Source organism: Anopheles aquasalis, chromosome 2, assembly GCF_943734665.1.
Source record: "Anopheles aquasalis chromosome 2, idAnoAquaMG_Q_19, whole genome shotgun sequence".
In the NCBI taxonomy this organism is placed as follows: domain Eukaryota; kingdom Metazoa; phylum Arthropoda; class Insecta; order Diptera; family Culicidae; genus Anopheles; species Anopheles aquasalis.
Window position 1 is genome coordinate 21207501 of NC_064877.1, and position 22500 is coordinate 21230000.

Sequence of the window (22500 nt, forward strand, 5' to 3'; positions counted from 1 at the left end):
TTTTTTTTGGTGATCTTCACTTTTTACTTTGCTACCAGGCCTGATCGCGATCACGGTGCTGTAGTTGCTTCCATTTGCAACGCCAAAAACCCCGTTGATAGCCGGGTTTGTCTTGAAGGACGGTTCAGCGATCTCCGTTCCATTAACTAGACACCGACGTTTCGCAACTGACAGCCACTGGTCGGTCCGGTTAGTGGGTTCTGTGTGGCACAAGATGGAACCTCGCGATGCACTTTACGCTTCCATCGCACGCCTGGTAGCCGGGGGAAGGAGGAATCGAACGAATCAGAGCCCGTGAGCCCTCTCTCTCTCTCCTCCTCCTCCTCATCGAGCACATCTCGTGGTTGTTGATCTTCCACGCGGTGCGTAACGGTTCGTTTACCGCAACCGAGATACGAGATTCCTTTGCTTTCCCCGAGTACGCGGCACTTCTCCGCTTCGCCTCCGGGACCTGGAGTGGTTCGATGAACGGCTTGATCGTTGGATCACTCTCGCTCTCGGCAGACGGCAGACCATGGCAACAAAGCGACACCGCAAAACCCGCCAAATAATGGCAGCTTCAATTAATAACAAAAACCATCCGACACCTCAATGATAACGGGTCCTGCCATCCCCTTCTCTCACCGCCCTCTTTGCGCTTCTTACTATGCGTGGTGTGCGTGGCGCGGCCAAGTGGGGTTGAAATGTTTTTATTTCGTTTCGGTCGAAGTTTTCTCTCCGTAAAGGCGCTGCGTGTGCTTTGCTTGTTTCCTGATCCATTCTGATTACCAAGCGAAACGCACCAGCCAGAGCCACATCCAGAGGCTCGACGTACAGGGGATACAATATTGAATTTCGAAATGATCATATCGTGGCGCACATACCTTGCAAGAGCGCCTCGAAGAGCGCCTGTCGGTGTCCTTGTTGATCGTGCGTGCTGGCGTGCAAGCGTGCATGCGCATCGCGTGATGGAACCCAATCTTCATTACACCACCCCAAAAGCAAACAACAATGCGATCGCGCCGGCCGCAATTTATTGGTTCACTAAAGCACCAGCACAAGTTCGAGAATCCTGTGCGCGCCTTGACTACGCATGGATGCTGTTGATTTATTTAACGACTAGAATCGATTACGCACGGTGATTAGCTGGGGCAAAAGTGGATGCTTTATGCATCCGCTTAGCAGAGTGGCGTAATGATCCTCGACTCGCGACCTCGAGGACTATCATTTACGATCACGTCTGGCTCGAAAATCGGATGAAATCGAATCGTGTGCAGCGATTGCAGATTGAATGCCACTGGAGAGAAAGTTTTGTCGGCTCTTTGGTGGTGGGCAAGGAAAGAACGGGCCGCAGATTCGCAATAGCAAACAGCCGACCACAGGAATCAGGTGTAACTGCGATGTTCCGATGAGCACTGGCAAGGAAGCCCTTGCACCCAGTTCAACGTGTCGTCCATTTATCATCCAACTGTTTAACCTTCTCCGATGCGATTACATTGAAGCAACAACCATTGCCCGGTTAGGTTGGTTGGCCAGCCGGCTACGCCTTTGTTGGCGTATTTATCGGGAAGGAAGGATTGCAAAACGCGAAAACGATCAAATGAACCGATCGGATCCTCAAGGATCGTGATGCGTGAAACAAAAAACAAAAACGGGGGGAAGCTTACCGGTTCGGTGCTTCACGCAATTCACGCACACATAAAAGGCACACTGGCTGATGATGAGCTTTCAAGTCCTTCGGCCACCGGTACTCTATTAATCAAAATGCAAAGTAGTACAATAATAAAGCTGACACGCCAAATGGCACACATACACAACATAATTACCGCGCATGGCCGCAGCATGAGCATACCACATCGCTACCGCCAACTCTCGAGTGCCGTCTGCATCGTGATTGCGGTTCGCATGTTTTGAAGTTGTCCGGACACTAACCCGGGGACTGATTGCCGGATTAAGCGGCCGCTTAACCCGCCTGATGGTTGCGTGAAGTGCGTGAAGCACGAACGCACGAGCCGGGCTGCAATTGTTTTCATTCGTTAATTAATGCTCGTCGTCGCTGCTTGCCGCTTGATCGCCGCGGGTTTCTCCCGTTTCTTCTCCAGGTCGAGTGGCACCGAAATCGAAACCGTAAGGTCAGCTGAGTGGACTTTACGGGAGCCTTTAACCACCCGTTCCGATCGGCCGAGTCCGAGATTGGAGGCTTGAAATCGAGTGTTTTTGTTTCGGATGCTCAATGCTTCCAATGCCGGCAATAGAGATACGGCCTTCGCTTGTGGTGCGAAGTTTATCTTTGATGATGTTGGCCTTCCATTAGATAGGTGCTCGCTTTACTGTTGTTACTCTATTTAGTGCCAATTCGATCGGGTGGTAATGTAGTGGCCGGGCACTGCTAGCCACCGGATCGTGTCTCGTTCGAAGCGTCATCGGGTCTAGCTGATCGGACGATCATAATTTGCCAATATTTATCACACAGAAAACAGTGCGCTGACAGGCTGAACATCTCACTTTAATGGAACCACCGCGATCTCACGCCCCGTTTGCGGAAGAACACGGTACGCGGCGAGATGGAAGGCAACCTTCGGACCACAGTCACACCGATCTTCCGATCCGATCGGTGAGTGGCGCTGGTAATGCTGGAGGCTAGATTAGAACCGGTACAAATTGCTACGCTCGTTGCCATAAAACCGTTTGCATTATGATCAATTAAGTGCTCGAGTGTGCGCGACGGTGACGGCCGCTGACCGCCCGCGGGGAAGGAAGTCTCACTGTTTTTAATGCAATTGTACGGACCATAAAGTACGGCAGTTTACTTTGGCGCGGAGGAAGGAGTTCTTCGGGGTTGCTGTTGATGTGGGGAGATGATGGCGCTTACGGCTATGGTCCATAAGAAACGATCGATTTGGAGGTTGAGAGGATGAGCTCACGGGGTCCTTCGTTTGTCCAGACGATCATGGTGTCGATGTCGCATATGTATCCGTTTTGCTATAAATTTGGTTCACAGAAGTTTCTTTCCGGATGTTCGAAGTTTTCCATTCAAAATCTAATAGAAGAAAATTAATATTTGTAACTTTATAAAGAAAAGTATTTTCCAAAACAAGTTTTTCTTAATAATTGACTGTGATCAGATCCTCATTATCTTGAATTGTTATGCGGATCAAAATCCTTTTTAGAATTCGTTTTCATTTTTAATATTTTACCCTCCAATCTATTGTCATGTTCTTATACGACTTGATGAATACGTATGGTAATGTTAGTGATTCCAATAGATTTTCTATTCCAACATAAAAATGTTTATAGGATGAAAAGCACAAAAATTTTTCTTTTGAATTGAAAGTTTTCTTATTTCATAAGGAGTCTTTGATGTTTTGTTGTTTACGAAACTATTCCCTGGCAAGCCTAAAACATTTAAAAGTTCAAAAGGAAAGTCACTAAAAACATGCAATATTTTATGTATAGCAATGCAATACAAAATTACAATTAAGCACCAACAATCTACATTAAACATTTACCTTTTTAAGATTCATTGAAGAAACATCTAAGCTACCTCTATCCATTAAAGAAGCAATATCTATTCGTTCACTCAATATGATTTTAGTGCAAATCGCTCTACATCAAGCAGTTGAAATGCTTTTCCATGTTTCGCTTGAAGCCATCAGTTCTTTATACGATTGCGAATGCATTTGGTGAATGCAGGCCTTAACTTAAGGACCAGTATGAACTCCAGCATGATATATCCTTTACCCCGGCGTAGGAGGCACCGCAACACCTACGAATTGCTCGCAACCTTTCGACACCGAAAACGCCGTTGACCTCACTCGACGACCGTCGACGACTGTTTGTGTGGGAACTGGCCAACGTTCGCGAACCATTGACCACGCTGCTGCCACTGACCATCCATTCGCGCCCCACCCCGGCGCTGAGCAATTCGATCCACTCGTTACCGAGCCCCGGGTGCACCCGGTTGGGTGAGTCACAAGGCGTTAAGCCTCCGTATGGCCATCCGTAACCCACCACCTCTGCACTGGTGCCTGGTGCCTGTTGCAGACGAACCCGAAGCCATGCAGCACAGCTTGATCATATATTACACGCTTAAGAACAGCTTTTAGGAAGCGCTTAAAGGTGTTTTATTTCTCCCGGAGGCCTCCAGCCGGCGTGCGAGAGTGCTTCCCGTGGCTCGTTTAACACGCCACAGTGCCGTGCAGTACTTGGCCACGTCCCTCGGGCTAATCCTCGGCAATCGTGAGCGGAGGAGGATGAGTCTTGTTGGGCCCGTGGCTCCCTGGCTCCACTTCGCGATACTGCTTTCTGTGCTTTAATCCGGGGCGTACGTCGTCGTGGTCGTAATCGTTGGTGCTGCTGGTCGCGTTGACGCGATCTGATGGATGCTACCCTCCCCAAGAGCTGCGTATGTGGCTGTGCGTGGGAAGGATGAGCAACACTAGAAATGCTGGAATCGGGCCAATTGGTGACTGCTGTGTGTTTTGCGTTGGTTAAATGTAGCTTTTTTTTTTGGGGGGCGCACCAACCAAATTCAACCAACAGTTGTTGCTACAAGCATGCTACAACATCGAACTCACCAAAGGAGCCTCTTCGCTGGCTCTCGACGGTCGAATGTGGGTTGGCTTCGTTGCAGCTGGAGCGCATCTTCATCCTGCGCATTCACTTTGACGATCGCGCGGTCGCGTGGCGTGGGTGACACCCACTGGATGATGGCCCCGCACCAAACCACCACCGCGTGCGTGCGAAACCGAGTTGGAAGCGAGGAAACGGTTCCTCATCCGCCAACGAGCACTGTAGCCGAGGGAGTTGTTGTTGTCGGTTTCTTCACCGCTTCTTGTCCACCAAGCCACCACGAAATGTCCACCTTCTCGTTCCACCTTTATTAATGGCATTAGCAGCGCCACAGAGACGGAGATGGGGACGGAGCGGGCGCATCGGCCTTTTTGATGCAAGCGCGGCAAACACGCGTTGCAGAGAACACATCACGGGTACGGATCTCATGATATCATGTCCACCATGGCGGCAACAGTGCCGGAGGGGGCCTTATCACACGGAAAGCACGGACACCGCCTGGTGGCATATGGGGATTTGGGGCGCCGCACCGTTGGCAACACGCACACAAACGTTAATGCTTGTCGTATGCTCGAACGAATGTTTTGTTCCACCATCGCGAGGATCACGCGGATGGTGCGTGCGGCCCCTTGCTCTCTCTCTCTCTCTCTCTCTCTTTCTCTCTCTCTCTCTCTCGCTTTGCCCGGTTTTCGGTGCAGCTTGATCGTGCGCTTGTCAACCGGAAATTATGGGTTTCCACGGTGGTTTCGTCTTCTTGGACCGATTGCAGCAGCAGTACCAGCAGCCACAGCATCATCATCAGTTGGAAGCAGCAACAGTGAAGGCGTTGGCCGTTTCGCGCCACCCCGAACACGACGTGACAGCGGAAATCACTTACGAAGACGACGTTGGCGCGATCCCGAAAAGGTCACTTGCTGGTTGGCCTCACTGGATGGGTGGGTGCAGGCGCTGTTTGCATGATTATGTTCTGATGCCGCCACGCTCCACGGAGCGCGTGTGTGTTGTTATGATTCAGCTTATTTATGGTCCCACATTTGGGGCAGGGGGTGCAGGCAGGCAGCAAACACAGCGCCGATCGACGCATTTCAAATGATTTGTTGCAATGATTACACTGGAGCGCATCGAGCGCCGCCGTGCAGTGTCGCGCATTGTTTATGATAATGCAGCCCGAGTGAATGCAGCCAAAGGAATGGCTTTATTGAATTTTCGCAAGCAAAGTTCAAAAAATGATTTTCTGCTGCAAATACAAGAAACGATCGATTAAGGATGTAGCTAAACACACGAAAAAAATTTCGTTGCGATACCTGTTGGTGTTAACTGAATCCCGTTACCATGCAATCAGGGGACAATGGTAACTTACTTTTACCAGAAAGCAACTGCCTACTTGCATCTTCAACAATATCATTTTAATATTTCAGCGAAACGTTCAAACATAAAAGATATTATCAAAGCAAAAAAAGTTGATAATTTTTGCTTAATTTTTTACTGTGAATCGCACAAAATATCAATTATTTCCACCTCAAAACACATAACAGTGCATTTCCCCGAACACAGATTTGCGATGGTGTATCTAAACCCAGGATTATCAACTCATAACATACGTTATGCTTCGGGTTTTCCGTTGTAGAATAAAGCTAAATCTTCCTGTTAGTTTTTATGCTCTCTTCTATCGCCTTTTAATAGCACCTGGAACATGTATCGCAATCGAGTACCTGCGCGCAATCCTTCTACCCATTAGATGTGCGCTCCAACATCAAGCGCTCGCGACGTGAGCCGCTTACAAACGGTGCTCTATATGCATTCCGCGGGAGTGCAGTGCCCACAACCAACGCATGACATCACAGAACCACCCGTCAACCTTTAGCGCTTGGCTGCATCTCTTTGCTGCTTGGCCGGCTCCAACCCACCCTGGAGTGTCAAGAGCGTGGCACCGGCTGCTTATTGAATCGAGCACGTTCGAGCTGACTGTGCCTACTTCGTGGGCCTCAGTTCATGCTCGAAGCGATATTCCCTTGCGGTCCGGCTCTCTTCCACGCTGCCGCTCCACTCGATCACGGTGAGGTGTTGGCTGTTAGCACGCTGCTGCTGGCCGCTGACCGCTTGCCGATTGATTGACAGTAATAAGGGTGAGCGGTGCCCGTGGTGAAGGCGGAAGGAAGGGCGTTATGATTATGAGCATGAGAAACGGCCATCGGTCAACCCGCCACACCGTTAACGACTGCGATCGCGTGCCTGTCTTATGGTCGCGCACCTACATCTGGCTGCATCGTCGTTCTAATCGGATTTCGGAACACCGCAACCACGCTTCCCTCGGGGGGCAAGGAATGCAAGGATCACACCCTGGGTCCCAGGTTTGCAGCGGCAATTGTGAAGGCCATGGCCAATCCCTGGTGCCGAGGGTGGTCAGATTGAAAGGGATTTGGGCATGGCACAAAAGGGCACCGGATGCAGTTTCGGTTGCAATCAAATCAAAGGTGCACATTCCTCGCTTCGTGGTTGTGTCTGTTAAAGGTATTAAAATTTGTTCACAGATTCTCGAGCACCACAGCTCGATCCATGGCTAATATTTCTGCCCGCATTACGACAGGACGTCGCCGATGGACATACAATGTGAGTTCAAAGTAGAGAGACCAACCCCTTTTGGGAGATCAGGTTAGCAAATCAGTTGCGAACCAGGCGCGGTTAGGAATTCACTTCACCGATCGACCCAAAAAAAATGCTGCTCTAATTCATGCTGCAGCGGCCAGCGACGCAAAAATGTCGCCCCCCAAAACAGCCAGCTGGATTAAATTTGCATTCGCAATCGCACGATCGCTTGCTTGTTCGTTCACTCGCTCGATCGGTATCGGAGGCGGCAAACGGGCGGCAGCCCAAAAGGATATCAAGATCTTATAAATTAATGCTCCGTAACACCGGGGGCGCCCATGCCATGCCGCGATAAACACAACGGTCGGTGGTGCTTGCGGTGGCAGTGGCGAGTGGTCAGTGGTCGCTGGTTGGGATTTGAAATTTTAATTCACACCTTCACGGTTAGCCAAGGTCCCAACGCCCCATGCGAACGGATCAGCCGGATCGTCGATCGTTAGTTGACTGAGTAGAGTAGAGAAGAAGGTGGCTGGTGGTATCGGAACATACAAAGAAGGGTGGATAAGAGACAACCTATTTCGCTTGGCATCAGGGCATGAGGGCATGAGGTGGTTGTTGATACAGGAAAATGGCTTCGCTAACTAGCCTGGCCTGTCCAGGCCGGCCACCTGATTCGATCTCAATCGCCGTACCAGTTGTCGTATTAATTATCACAGCGGCATCGCAGTAGAGCGTAGTGGCACGTCGATGTGTGCACCGGTTGTTGTTGTTGAATGAGGGAAAAAAGTGAAGTGATCTAACTGATCGCAATCAATCGATCATTTGCTTTCCATGTGCTGCAGCAAACGAAAGTGTGTGCTGCAAGAGGATTTGCTTCCAAAACAACGACAAAAAGTGGTCTAAGCTCCGTGTTTTTTTTGTCTTGTTTCCGCCACCATAAGCGATAACGCTTTGTACGGTGGCTGTGGATTTGCTGGAACAGCATCGGGGTTGTAGATTCACTGGAACAGGATCGAATTAGTTATTTTGTGGAACTAACTGATGTTCTGTGTGATTAAAGTTATTTTTCGTGTGATCTACTATAGAAAATTTAACTAAATTGATTGATTTACGTTTTTCCAAATGACTACACTAATCTATTTCGTTTAAAATCTTATATTAAAATAGGGGTTTGACAATTCGCAACGAAAAAAATAGTAAATCTACTTCCTTCCAGTTTCCTTTCCAAATGTCACAAACAATCTTCCCCGGCGAGCTCCGAGTGGGCGCTTCGATGCTTCGATGGCATTCAATTCAGGCACCGGCCTTTGGAGCCGTTCACGTGGCTGTGTGTTATCGATCGAACTCAATCTAAATCGGAACTCCACCAACGCACCACGGGGTTTGTGACGTAACCAATTGAAATCTAATTCCATGACGCCACCACCACGCGCTATTGACCACATTCATTGGCTGGTTGGTTGGTTGGTTAGTTTTGGGTAAAGGTCGTCAAGCTAGTTCCTGCTGTCAAGCTTGACTGGCTGGCTGCCACGGATGGCGCCCACGCCCCCATCGGGCGCATCGGGAGGTAGGCGATCGACGTTCGACGAATTCATTCATTAAGAAAAGAGTCGCTCCTCTGCTGTCACTAGAGCGACACCGGATGCCCCCTCCCCAATCCCGGCCACCACCATCAACACCCACCTGAGCGAAGCGATTAAACATGGTTTTGCGATGGGTAACGATCGTAGTAAATCGGTTTCGATTGGTTGCTTGGAGGTATAACTAAAGAGAGAATGGAAGGAGGAAGGGAAGGAGGAGCATGACACACCAACGGATACACAACTCACTCCTACGGTGCAGTTTTGTGAAGTTTATGAATGAATTTCGCTTCATTGCGGGGGCTGCACTGCTGGCGGCCATGGCCACGCCACGGCCTGGTTTTAGTGGCGGGAGGGCGGTTTGGGTTGGTAGGTGGCCACGTTACCACCTGCGTTCACCTGCGAAACCGGTGCGTGAATGTTAATTTATAATTCATAATTTACCACCCCGAACCACCGAAGGTTGGACCGTGAAATTTCAAATTGTTGCTCCATTACCGTACGGTCTGGTCCTAGACTTTGGTGGTGTTGGTCCACTAGCCGAGAACGAACTAAAATGCGTCTTGAATTGAACGCCGTCCCTCTCCTTTCCCTTTGCAATGTCGTTGTATGCTTTTCACTTATCCCTTGGGCCCAGCCAGAAGTTCTTGTTTGTGTGCGACAGTTGAGTGTTTACGACACCAGAGCCACCGCTAAGTGTTGCCATGGCATCGGCTCAGTATGCTGATCAAATAGAGTACACAACATCGATGCTGCTGCTGGTGCTGCATCGTGCACAGCCTCCAAATGACATTCACCCCGTCCGTGATCCGCCTTCGCAAATGAGGCGCAAACAGTGGAGCAAGCGTGGTGACCCCGAACAAAAGCCGTACTAACGGAGAGTGTGTGGCTGTTAGCTACACGCGAGGACAGTAGCGTTATGAATGAACGCCACCCTGCCACTACCCTGTCTGCCTTCATGATTGAATGGTATTTATGAATGAAAATCACTCAGCTCACCCTTTCCCTATAGCGAGCGATAGTGTGGGCCCACAGGATGTGTGCCTTGCCTGGCCAGCCCTGTCGCGCCCTGTATGCTAATGTAGCTCCATAGCGCAGATTGGTTACGGTTTCGGTGGTGGTTCGTTCGAGCGAGCTACCACGTTCACGGCTTATGCTATGCAACCGGCATACACCCATGAATGGATGTGATGATATAAATTGCTTCAATTATTAAGGGCGCACGTGTGCACTCGTGGCACCATTTGCCTTCCTTTCATACCGTTCATTATCTCCTTGCGGACGGCGCAATAGGCGCATAGAAGTGGGAGGGGAGGGGCACGCATGAACAATGCTTCAGATTGCAAGCAGTCCCAGTGATCGAGCTGCATCGAGCATCGAACGGCAACATGGTGCAGAATCACAAATGAAGCAACAGCCGAAGAGCATTTGTCCACTAGACACACATTAGCGACAGGTTCGTCGCTTGCTCGTTGCTCGTTGAAGTCTTTTGTTGTGCATCTACGTTTCTCGCTGTTCTGACCATTCGAAAGACCAGTGGATTGGTGGTTTGGTTGTTTTTAACTTGTTGTATTCTTCCCCTGGCACCCCCTGGCACACTTCCCCCCTCCTCCTCCCTGCTCATGTCACCAACGTTTTGCACTGATTTTCAACTCTCTTTCCGGTTCATTTGAATAGCTGGTGGCCTTGTGCGGAGGCACAGGCACTACGGCATTTCGGAGCTACCCTCGCACTTTTCGCAGTCCATTCGTCCGTCCATACGATTCCCGGGAACCGGTGGTTGATTAAGTGCTAAAAGTGTCGCTTCGGTTTGAGCCGGAAGCGTAGCTCAGTACATACGGCAAGAGTGTGTAGGTGTTGAAGCACCACGGCTGTCTGACGCGACGACGATGGCGTCAGTTTTGCGGAAAGAACCGGGGCCGGATTAACGGCAATCCCTCCTTCTCTCTCTCGCAATCCGCAATGTCTTCTTCGTTTCGTCGTCGAATATCGGCGCGTGAAAGGCGGTGTTATCGGTGCGCGATGAGCTGGAGTGAAATGGGCTCAACTTCTCGGGAATGAAACTCCGCGGTACGATATGTAAATTCACACAATTAGTAGCACCATAAACTGCAGATTAATGAAACACATTCACGATCGCTCAACTCGGAACGTCCGCTTTCTTAAGAACGTTCGCTGACGTTATCATGTTGTTTGACTGTTTGGCTACTGATTTCCATACCCTATCCCGACCAGGGGAGCCACGGTTTGTGATTCTGTAGAAACGCTGCCATTAATCTTCCCTGAACCGATAACGCCACGATGCCGTGAATCTTCCTAAAGTGCTAGCGTGCAAAATCGCTTTATCGCAAAATGATTTCCATTTCGACAACATTGTCGCCAGACGGACGCAAGCTTGTTAGGCGGATGACGGATCGCTAAGACGCTTGATGTGGTGTTATGAAATCAGTTCTTTCACGACCCGACACGTCATTGCGTGGTGCGTCCTTTAATGCTCACACCCCGGGGGGGGGGGGGGGGGGGGGGGCTAGAATACTCTTCCAATCCGGTCCATAATCCACTTAAAAAGGTGACAAAGTGTGTGGCGCCAGACTAGCGCCTATCTCTGGACACCGACAGTGTACTTTGTGCAACATTTTAGTGGCCGCTTTCCTTTCCTCACGGCGCGCGCTTAGCACGATACATCACTCGCGCTCACTGGCGACAGAGCTCCTCTAGGAGATCGTCGGATGGGCCTGGCTGGCTGGCTGGCGTGACTAGACAGCTCGCTATCGTCTTAATTAATTTAGCCGTAATTCGTGTGGGCCCCTCACGTGGACGACCGGCCCGAACCGGTCATCCGTGGACATCGGACGCAAACCGCGCCTCGGAGAGCTAGGAGCCCCGGGTCGGACACGGTGGCGGCATACACATTGACCGCTTGCCTGCCTACGCAAACAAGCTGCATGATCTCTGCCGTGGAGCGTGGTCCCCGTGGCCCCAGACCGTGGTGCGATGAAGTCAGATTTGGCGCCAAACTTTAACGCCCGCCGGGTGGTCAGCGTTGTGTGGCATAAGAAGGGGGGGAGGTGAAAAAACAAAAGCCAAAAACTGTTGCTGTCCGATCATCCATGGCTCTGCCTTGGGTGTGAGCGATCGTCAGAAAATAGAAAACAGCGGGCGAGTCCCACAGCATGGTTTCGGTTCGTCCGTCGGTCCGCTCGTTCGTTCGTTCGCTGCCTTAAGGTGTGATCTTCGTGTGTTCGACGATTTGCAGCACGCGCCACCGGCTTTTGGGATGACCGATCCGATCGAAGGCGATCGTGTGAGCGTAGGTGTCCGCAAAATGATGACGATGACGACGACGACGACACGGTGCTGCCGTCATGAAATGTGCTTCATTTCCGAATCTCATTACCGCACCCTCGGTGTCGGAGCGTTTTTTGCCTTTTTCGGGAGGTTGGTGGCTGTTGTATTCTCATTCATCACCCGCCTTGTAGGTTGGGTGGAAGATGAAGGAGCCAACAAAACATCGAAAGTGACTCAGTTCGGCGAGTCCCGAGCGGAGTCATGTTGTGATTCGTTTGGAACATGATTCAGTGTATTCAAATCGAGATCGAGCGATCGAGCAGAACAACCAACAGCTCACGCGCTCGCGTGTTTCCGGTTGGGTGTATCAGCTCGGCTAAAAGCGACCAATGACGTAATGTTACAGTTTCGTCGACTGGACCGAGTATGTGTGTCTGTTACATGCCGGGGAACCCTTGGTGGGATGTGGGTGTCGTGTCGTTCTGGTGGCTTGGGAGGTGGATGATAAATCGAGCAACTCGATCTGGTGTTTGAGTTTGAGCGGAATGGTTGGTTGGTGTCTAACGAGAAATGGTATTCCTTTTTAGCTGGCGCACAAACATGCCAAGAAGGTTTTCAATTCGGCATTCCTTGGTGGCAACGCAATGGGGCTCCTTCCATGGTCTATTTGCGCTGGAGTTCTAATGGATTGTGGACTGTTTAGGTGGAATGCTGAACTAGATAGTGTAAAGTGTTTTATTTTAACGGGTCTCCCGATGATAGAGTTGTTCTCGTTTTCGTTGGAAAATGGAGCTGATGGTTTCGAGAATATTGTGTAATTTTTTAAACAAGTCTATTTTTTGTATATTTCAGATGATCCATCTCGCGGCTACAATGGACACCGGAAAAAGTACGTTTTTGAAGACATGCCTTCCAAAATTTGATGCCATGGATACAGAATGACGATCCCACTGTCGCGCAGCGCATGAGACAAGCCCGGCTTCGGTGAGCTAGGCATGTCTTGAGAATGGCAGACGACGACTCAGTCCGTAAAGTCTTCTTAGGCCTTCTGGATGGACAGATTGAGAGAGGGCGTGGCAGGCCTAAATCGAGATGGAGCGACGGTATCGACATTGATCCCAGAATAGTAGGAATAACGACTTGGCGGACGAACGCGCAAGATCGCGGGTGGTGGAGGAATCTTCTGTGGCAGGCCAAGACCACGCATCGGTTTTAGCGCCGAATAAGTAAGTAAGTAAGTAAGTAAGTAAGTAAGTAAGTAAGTAAAGATATAGTTTTTATATATTCCCCAAAATCCAGAATTTGTAGTTTAGTATGACATTCACTTGAAAAAAATTAGTTGAATGGTTTCTTAACAAAAAATCGTTAAAATTGAGCAGAGGAAGACTCTCGGAACGTAGAATTACTTAATTACTAAAAAAGAATAAGCCCTCGGAATCCTTTGATGCCCTCGGTGTCTACCGTCAATTGAGTGAGGACAAAATATTTAAAATTTCAACGCGATCTGTTCAGTAGGTTTTTTTTTATTAACAAGCGATCAGAAGTGCCTTCAAATAATATACTGCTATATATTCGTTATGTAAACCTTTTTCTCGACATGCTTCGAATCTGCTTATGTTTATGTATTTATCTGCTTTAATGTTTTTAATATAACTCGTTTGTCATATGAAATAGCGTTGAGCGATAGCGATTTATTCAATTGAAAACTTTGCAAATCAAAAAGCACCAGAAACGTTTTGTCGATAACTTCCATTCCTTAAACTGATCGTGATTCTGCTACCGAGAAGAGAATCTTTCTCCGAGCAAAACCCAAACATCGGATACGCTTGGGCAACCCGAACCGACTGATGCTGAGCCAATAGCACGTTCTTTAAAACCCCCCGAAGCACAAGCAACCGATCGCGCCCCATTGCTTCGTTCCCACTCCCGTTAGCGATAGCTCCCCACCACGAACGAATGAAAGCCCGCACTCACGGTTCATGCGACGGTCACATAACGGATGTATCGTGCTCGATGCAACATCCACAACGCTGGCTCCAATGCTGGCTCCTTCGTGATCCTTCCAAAGAGAAATCCCTGCCACCACGACAGACGATAACACATCGCGATCGCGTAATTCTTTGCTGTCTGCGTGCCTCGTCTCATCTCAAAGCCCGTTCACTTGAGCCCGTTCGGTGCATGAAAGCGAAATCGATCGAGAACGGCGCCCCACATGATCGTCGGATGCGTAGGAGGGGACCGCGGTGCGATCGCGAGCAACAAAACAGCTCGCTACAAGTCGCTCAACTCGAGGGGGGGGGGGGGGGCGATGTCACGCGACGCGATCACTCGCTCGGCACTTTAGCGACACCGTGGCGTGCGATCAACACGATCAGCATCCTCCAGTACGCTTCGATCCGTCGTATGAGAAGCACGCACTGCGCTTTGCGAGCAACAAATATCGAACGAGAAACGTTCGTTCCCGCTGGATAAAATCCGTGGCACGCGTGTGGTTTCAGTGGTGTAGTAGGTCTCCCTCGCTCTCGTCTCACCATTTGTGGCTGCGTCCTACGCTTGTGATCGCAACTCCTCGCGCGCCTTAAGAAAACAATCGAAACGCGTAACGTAAAGCGAGGGCGCGCACGCACGCGTAGTGCCTTTGCAGAAAGGGAACCTGTAGGCGTTCGATCACAGATCCACGGGGCCCTCGGACCGCTGGCCCTATACACACGCGTGCCGTGCGCTAGTGATCCGGTCTGTTTGCCCAGACCGTGTGCGTGGTGGTGGTGGTGCGTGGGGAGTAAACTTCCGCGCCAGGCCCCACCGGCAGTGGCGGTGGTTCAGCGTAAATGAACCGAACGATGGCGGGCCGCCCATACCGTCCGTAGAGTGTGTCCGTCCGTCGTCCGTGAGTGGGATTCAGTTGTTTCGTTCCGTTCCGTTCCGTTCCGTTCGCGTCGCTGCCTACGTGAAGACGCCCGTGGTGTGGCAAAGGTGCTGGCGCGACCAGAGGCTGGGGAGTTGTCGGATGACGGAGGAGAACCGAAATCATCCAAAAAAGTGCGACACATCCTACGCGATCCAAAGTCTCCTTTCCAAAAGGTATCTTGAGGTGTCTGTTGTTTTTTTTTTCTTCTTCTTCTTCGACGACTCCAAGCTCCACTCCGCACCACGCTGCCGGGTGAAATGTCACTCCAACGCTGATTGAGCCCGTGATCCGTGGTACTATCAGCGAACCGCTGCGTTGACAACGGCGTTCGTTGTCTGAGCAATCGTCGAAGTCACTGCAGGAGCGGTCGTGTCTGTGTGTTTCGTGGGCCTGCAACAACTCTCCGGGCGGGGGACGTGATAAAGGTGTGCTCGCCTTGAGCAGAGCGATCGATAATAAGCAAATAGTCACGTCAGAAGATAGTTGTGATGATGCCCGCTGACTTGTGGCACTGGTGTGCATTGTGAGCTCTCGCTGCTGACCCTGGTTGCGATCGCCACGTTTGCGGATGATCGTTAAGTGAAACAACGCGACAGACGACACGTTGGTGAACCGGGCACCGGGTGTGTTTAAATGTTGGATTAGAGACACCTCTTCTGAGCTGCAAAAAGGCACGCGATCAGCGATCAACGATCGTTCAAAGCTCGCACGCCCACCCATCATCATCATCGTCATCGTCAACGGTCGATCGATCTGGTTAGTAGGATTATTGTTAATGCAATGCACGCTCCACAGATGCACAAACTGCACTGTTCTTCTTCGTTTCCTGAGGCGACGCGGATCCGTTGCGTAAAACCGAAAGCTTTATCACTTGACCTTCTTCCGGGCGTGGAGGCGTCAGGCGCGGCACATGACTCAAAAGCTCGTCTCGAGTGGGCGTCAACATGGGAGTTAGGATCGCGCACAAACACACCCATGCAGGCCTCATTTGTCTGCAGCAACGACACCGTGGCTCGCCGGGGTGGAAGTCAAATGATGAATAAGCAATTAACGATCGATTCGTGATCGGTAGCGCGATCAAGCGATGGGAGCGCATTAAAGCGCTACTAATGCTCGTCCGAATGCACGTGCCTCTAACGACGTGTCGTGTCGTGGATCACCGAAAAAGAAGGGGGATTTCACATCAATCGGACCCACTTTTAGTGTGATCGCGATATCACGCATTCACCGACATGCCATTAACATGCGCGATTGCCCGGTACATGCACCATCTAATGTGGCCATAAAACGTGTCACTCTGTGGCGGAATCGTCGATGCATGCAGCATGTTAAATTGACTGTAATTTAAATAGTAAATTGAATTTGAATCGTTCCTCACATAGAACACTCACCGGGGTACACCGTACCGCGATCGTTCGATTCTGAAATCGAATCTCCGCTTGATTCAGACGCTCGTCGATGCTGCTGGACCTGGCTGGACTGCTGCTATCAGGCTTGCAGTAAATTGAATTAAATTTTTCATATCCTTCCTCCCGGGGAAGAAAAAAATCCGACCAGAGGTCGACGTGGATCGCAATCTGTGCGCCCCTGCGGTCAGTCGACTCGGCAGGCCATTCCCAAACCGAAACCTCCTCCCCCCCAAAAAAGGCAGACAGGGTGGAAAGGCCAACCCGTGAAATGTTAATTAAACTTTGATGAAACCGCGACCGTCGCGGGCAGCGGCCATTCACGACGGTGCATTCCGAACGTTCCCCCTGGCGCATTCCAGAGGTTATAACCGAGCGAGCGAGCGACGCACCGAAGGAGCGACAGCAGATAGCTGGTTTGCAATTTTTCGACGGCCAAGTTCCCTCTGTTCAGGGCCCAGTGCCTTTTTCTCGTGTCTCTTCCTTGCCCAAAACTGGGGTTTAGCTTCGAGAGGGTTCCGACGCGGGGATCGCAGCACCACCGTGGCGAAATAAAATATATGACTTTATTGATTTCACTTAATTTTCGCTGCAACGAAGCACACCACCAGACTCTGATCACTTTTCCCTCTCCCCCCCCCCCCCCGCGCCACTCCCGGCCATCGCTGGCACCGTTGATAGTGATGAACGGATCTTATTATTGTTGGTGAAGTTGGCAACTCCTCTCTACGGAGCTTGGCGGCCTTTGCCATTGCGTTAAGATGACTTCAAACCCACCACTGGGTTACTATTGTTCCTGGAACCGTCACCTTGTGAGCTACATTGTACGGTTTGGTGAGGATGATAACGTTGTTTTCGATTGTGGCCATTGTTTCGCCCCCGGGTTCACCTCAATCCGCACCACTGCGAATTGAATAATTCTGTCTCTGGTCCTGGTCTGTGGTCTGGTTCGTCTTACAGGTGGCTCTCCGTGTTGAGTCCTTTGGTCAGGATTTCTGGTCAGAAACATCGCCTAGTCACGTTGCTCGAGGCCGTTTACGAGTTTGTGAGGCCGCGTGTGTTAATTAGTTACTTTGTTGCAACATTTAATTGAATACTTTCCTTATTCAACTGAGAAGTTACGCCATCCAGTGTTCCAGCAGCAGGATGTTGTCAGACTTTCCGAGTATTGTCTCGAATAGGATAAACAAAAGTATTGTCTTCCACCGACGAATACTTGAATATTCGTTTATGGTAGAGCTTCATTATACCGTCGGCGTATTAATGATGAGGATCTTTGAATGATCGCGCTAGTATCCCGTCGCTGTTTGCAAATTCAATCGCTAATCGAGAACCAGAGAACCGCTGGTTCGCATGAAAGTGAAAACGAAAGCTGCAGAGCACGCGATCTAATCATTACTTGATCAAGCAGCGGCACCGTTGATCGTATAACGGGCAACTCCTTTCCCAAAATAATGTCCAGAAGTGTCAAGTCTCGCAAACGGGCGTGATCGAACCAGTTTCTTACTCGATCTCCCTGAAAAAAAGGCTCGAAACGAAATCGAAAGCGAACACCAAACAAAAACTCCATGTCGCATCATCCTCGAACCACGGACGGAAGGATGGCTTGAAGGCATTTGCTCGCCTTTTTGGATGCTGCTCGCCACACGCGATCCAGCAATCCCGTCAAAGCGACTAAACTGCTCCGTCACCGGCCACGGAGATTCGCGACATCCAGCGACGCGAATTGTCTTGGAATGGCCAGACAGACGCGGACGCCTCGGGACTCCGAGTGAATTCGCTACAAACGATCGTTTTGTCGGAGACACTTCAACATCGAAACGATGACAGGATGGCGTTGCTACCGTAACAGGGAAGGAGGAACTTGGGCGCGGTGTCTCGATTAATTTGCCGAATTCGAATCACCGCTCCAAACGTGTGGATTTTCTCACTCTCGGCCAACGGCACCACGAAGTCCCCGAGCCCTTAAGAGAGAGCCCAAGCGGCCAAGCGTGGCGCACGCGACTTCTTAGCCCTCAAGGGGCCACGGGGATTTTTTGCCATAATTAGGCGCGAGCTGTGGTGGCTCACAAATGGCAGAAAATTACGGTGCCCTGCCCTGCCCTATGGCCAGCCTGATCAGTCACCCTCCCAGCCAACCAGCCAACCATTTATGACCGAACGCGGAGGCAGCGAGTGGTGCTGACCGCAAGATCCGCTAAGTAGGGCTAATTTACACCTTCGCCGCGACAGTAATGAGCTTGTCAGTTGGTTGAGCCGACGCCGCCGAGTGGCCACGGCCGACCTCGACTGATACTGATGCCATTTGACCGGCGCCGTCGCCTGAGGGTCGTTTGATCGAACCAACGAGCCGGTCTGATCATTCGCCTCGGTCTGCTCCAGTTCTGGCGGAAAGTGTAATGTGACATAAGGCGAACGGGGCTTGATGACAAGCGGGCACCATCGGGTTTTGGCATCGGGCGACACCTTCATTTCGTCGAATGCGTCGTCGTCGCGGCGGTTCCGAAACGATGCACGTACCACCGTTTGTGTTCCGGTTTCGCGGGGTCGGCGACCTGCGGCCATTGGCAGGTTTGCTGTCGCTGCAAGTTTGTGGCAGTTTTGCGTAGGTTTGGCGAATCGATCCAGGATTCGCGGGGCGATCGGGAACCAGGAGTAGACCCCACCCGGGCACTCGACATCCGACGGGTCTATCTTGTTGTTATTATTTATTGGCGAGCAACAGACTCTCTTTCTCCGTCACAGCTCGAGTAAGCAGCGGATGGTTGCCGTGAGGGAACACAAAGTGGACAAGATCTGGTTGGATGGGAACAGAGGGGGGAAGGGACATGATAAGAGCTGAAATCCCCAATTCGAAATGGATGAAACGGTGCTTCGATCGTTCGACAGGAAGAGCGTGGCGATGCGACATGCTTAAACATTTCTTAGATACGCGTTATTATAGTAATTATTTTTCTATATTTCAATTAAGTTATTTAGTTTGACTGTTCTTTTTTTATTTACCGATGTTTTTTTTTGTTAACAAAACATGCGATAAACTCTGCCCAATATCCTTCAATCACTATCGTAGATCGATAAAGAAAAGTTGATTGATTAGTTTGGTTGTAGAGAGTGTGGTTATGGCGATCTTTGTGCATAAAATGGTAACAAACAGTATACAAATCATAAGCTCTAAACAGTTTCCTTTTTCTGTATAGCTAAAATACCAAGAAAAAAATATTTGATCCAATCCGATAAATGATCATAATTCTTTGTTTAGAGTCTTTTCATAAAAGTGTCTCTTTTCTCTTTCCAAAAACATAAGCACACACCTGATTAAACAGTATTCAACGCTGCAAAAACCTGCAAAAAAGTGAAAAGAATCCACAACAGCGTAAGCGATCGCGACGCAATGCCAAGTAGGTTAATAACGTTGGGGTTTTTGTTGGTTTAAAGTGTTGTGTCTGGAAGCAACGTCGGGATCGTCTCCACTTATCCGGAACCCGGGATCCACCGGCGCTCGGGCCCCCAATGTCTGGACGATCAATTCATCATCGCCATTCCCAGCCCAACCCAGTGACCAGTGTCCGATGATCGGCACGCGCCCGTTCGCGCGTATGTGTGTGGGAAGAGCTGGTTTTTCGGGCTGGCTGCGGACATTTTCGAATGTCAGCGACGAAGCGACGGCGACAACAGCGCACAGGAGCGAACACGCGAACGCGGATCCTCCCACGGTCCCGCCGAGCATTCCAAGGTCCAATCAACCCACGTGGCTCGTTCCTTTGCTCGTTAGCGCCGCCACTAGATGGCGCACCGATCCCGGAGCCGAGCATCGTTCGCGCGTGCCCCCCCTCGCCGTATTCGCCTCCGGGAAAACAGGTGAAATCCATGGCCATGGCGCACGACCCACTGTCGTGGACCACAAAAGCATAACGGAGCATAACTCGTGGTGTGACAACGGGCTGGCTACGCACATACCATCGGTTGCCTCTCCACCTTGTTGCCAACCATTCTTCCAGTGATCCACCGTGACCAGGGCAACGCATTGTTTGAGTCCGGGCGTCACTGAGGTCCACCACGCACACCATACACACAAACACACCCATACCACCTTCAGCGCGACGGTGATCATTAATCTTCATATGAATATTAATCATCCTGGAGCCCCGGGTTTCGATGTCGCTGGCCGCATGCTGGTCTCATGGATGAAGATATGTCGCGTCCGCCCCTCGATCGGCGCCGGCGTCCTTCGGTGAAGGTAGTTCCACACCGCGATCGTCGTAATGAGCAGCAGCAAAAGCGTATGTTGCGTAGCGGGTGCCATTGGGAAATGCGTACGCAAAATACCATCCACACGCCTCATGGCAACCTCGTTGGAATGCGCGAAATCCGCCCAGAAGGGAACCGGGGACGGCCACGCAGGCCACGCAGCTAACGATCGAAGCGTGAGCAACGGATTGAAGCGATAGAGGCAGCTCCGTATCGGCGGATCGGATCGCCTTTCGCGCAGGCGCATGTCATTTCGTATCCTCCCAAAAACGGTGCGCGTTGACAATCCGCGTCGGTGTGGCGTACGATCCCAATCAATCACTCATTAAATGCGGATCTTTTTTCGGAAGATCTCTTGCACGAAGGCGAACTCATGGAATGATCCGATCCGGGATCTGGTGCCAATGCTGGGCCCACATTACCAAATGAGGGCAACGTTTAAGTGGTTGGCGCAGTAAAATCACTTAAAACAAGTCATAAATATTCCTTCCGCAACCGCTGAGAGGCACTGGACTCTCGTCAAACTGTCAATCAACGCAGCTGCAGGCGGGAGAATGCAGTTGCAATGCGATCGCCCAAAAGCAAACCAAGTGATGATCGCTCCTTGCTTTTACATCGACGCATCGTGCACTCTTTTGAGGGTATTGCATCACATACATACGACGGTGGAACACGAGGATCGCTAAAAGGATCCCTTTTCGAGGACTCGGCAGGGCATTTCTGCAATAAACGCGAATTTCCCTCTTTATGGGCGACTATCAGGCAGGGCTGTTGTTTATGCTTTTACGATGTTGCCCGAATTTGAGCCCAGACCGCACTCGATCGTGTATGTGTGCGTCGCTGAGTGTGTCCGTAGAGGTTGAAGGGTTCCTTGAATCGGATAAAACCAATCCGCCCAACCACCGGAACACCTTCACCAACGGTGGCCGTGCTGGAAAGTTGCTTCGTGCAGCTCGATCATAAATTATGTTCCCAACCCAGGAATGGGACACCCCTCGATCGGGTCTTTCTCCATTCCCCTTCGCTCCCTGGACCAGGAATGATGAGTGTTCCAATTAGAGGCAATAAAATCCCAATCAAAACCACGACACCTCGCACAAAAATAAGAAGCAGCAGCAGCACCGCTAGAGGATCATCTTCGATCGACACCCCCAACATTTCGTCGAGGGGCCGCGAAATATCGCAGCACTGGTCACAAGAACTCACATCGCGAGGGTCTTCTCTTCGCTCTTTAATTCGTTTTAATTAAATAATTTCAAATTCGAACCTCGAGCGGAAATTTTTCGAAGGTTCCGGAGTTTCATCTCTGGCCCGTCGTCCAATTATCGATCCGGCAGCGGTGGATGGTGACGGGCGTGGATCATCGATGACGGTCGAGTCGAAGACAATTAAATTATTATCACGCTAGCACGCCAACCGGGACTGGAGGATTCCCCCCGACTTCGTGACAAATGGGGTCGATTGAACAGCGCAATCGAGGGGCCCGCGCCTCTCTCTCTCTCTCTCTCTGCGACGCAATGGCCGGGGCATTTCTCACCACCATAAAATTAGGGGTTCACAGCTTTCGTCGCCATCACCGTCGTCGTGGCCGTTTCGGTAGCTCCTTCTCGGTCGCCACAAATCGCGGGTCGCCTATCGCGGCTTGGTTTTGATTAATGAGAGGGCACACGCCTGCACGCCGACGCTAGGAATGCCACGGGACCCGAGCAGAGGATCCACTGGATCACATAAAACGTCCAATTTTGCGCCACGGCACAATCATTTAGCGTTCGCTAATGATGAGAAGTTGCTTCTGGTAATGCTGCTGCTGTCGCCATGTCGTCATCATCGTAGGAAGATGATTGGATGGATTTCGGGAGGAGGCAGTTAACAGGCGACTCAATTCGATTACGTCGATCATCCGAAGAGGGACGCATCACCGGGTGAGGTTCAG

At 50.6% G+C, this 22500-nt stretch overlaps 1 protein-coding gene across 1 annotated transcript in view; it reads left to right on the forward strand.

The window, feature by feature from the left end:
- The first annotated feature begins 15532 nt into the window (after positions 1-15532).
- Positions 15533-22500, forward strand: part of LOC126570093 (helix-loop-helix protein delilah) — a 25810-nt gene continuing 18842 nt past the window's right edge. The window contains exon 1 of the mRNA XM_050227606.1: positions 15533-15669. The gene's annotated coding sequence lies outside the window, so the exon portion shown is untranslated. The remainder of the gene's footprint in view (positions 15670-22500) is intronic.